Consider the following 518-nt stretch of genomic DNA (forward strand, 5'->3'; position numbering starts at 1 on the left):
CAGTTTTTCTTACAAAGTTTTCCAACACCGGGTTTCTATTTTAGATATGCTCTGTCCTCATGAGGATTGCTTTATGGTGGCAGGAAAAAAGCTCCCCTCAAGTATATTGCTGCTGTGTGCCCCGAGACAATTCCAACTCACACCTAAGTGTGCAACCACGGCACACCAGGGCTCCTTCATATATATACGAGCCCTGGTGGTATAGTGAGCTACGTGTTGGGCTGAAGACCCCAAAGTCAGCAGTTCAAACCCACCAACTTCTCCTCGGGAGAGAGATGCATTCTACTCCTCTAAAGATTGATGTGCTCAGAAATTCGCAAGGGCAGTTCTACACTGTCCTGCAGGATCACTGAGTCAGAACTGACTCAACAGCAGTGATTTTATATATATATATATATCAATATGCATGTTTTATATAGAGATAGATATACACGTCTGTATGTGGATTGATGTAGTGGCTGTCACAGCAAACATATCAACCACTGTGAGGATAATACAAGTGTTTCATTCTGTCGTCC

This window comes from Echinops telfairi, unplaced genomic scaffold, assembly GCF_000313985.2.
Source record: "Echinops telfairi isolate 266 unplaced genomic scaffold, ASM31398v2 ScPeMD7_28;HRSCAF=97, whole genome shotgun sequence".
Taxonomy (NCBI): domain Eukaryota; kingdom Metazoa; phylum Chordata; class Mammalia; order Afrosoricida; family Tenrecidae; genus Echinops; species Echinops telfairi.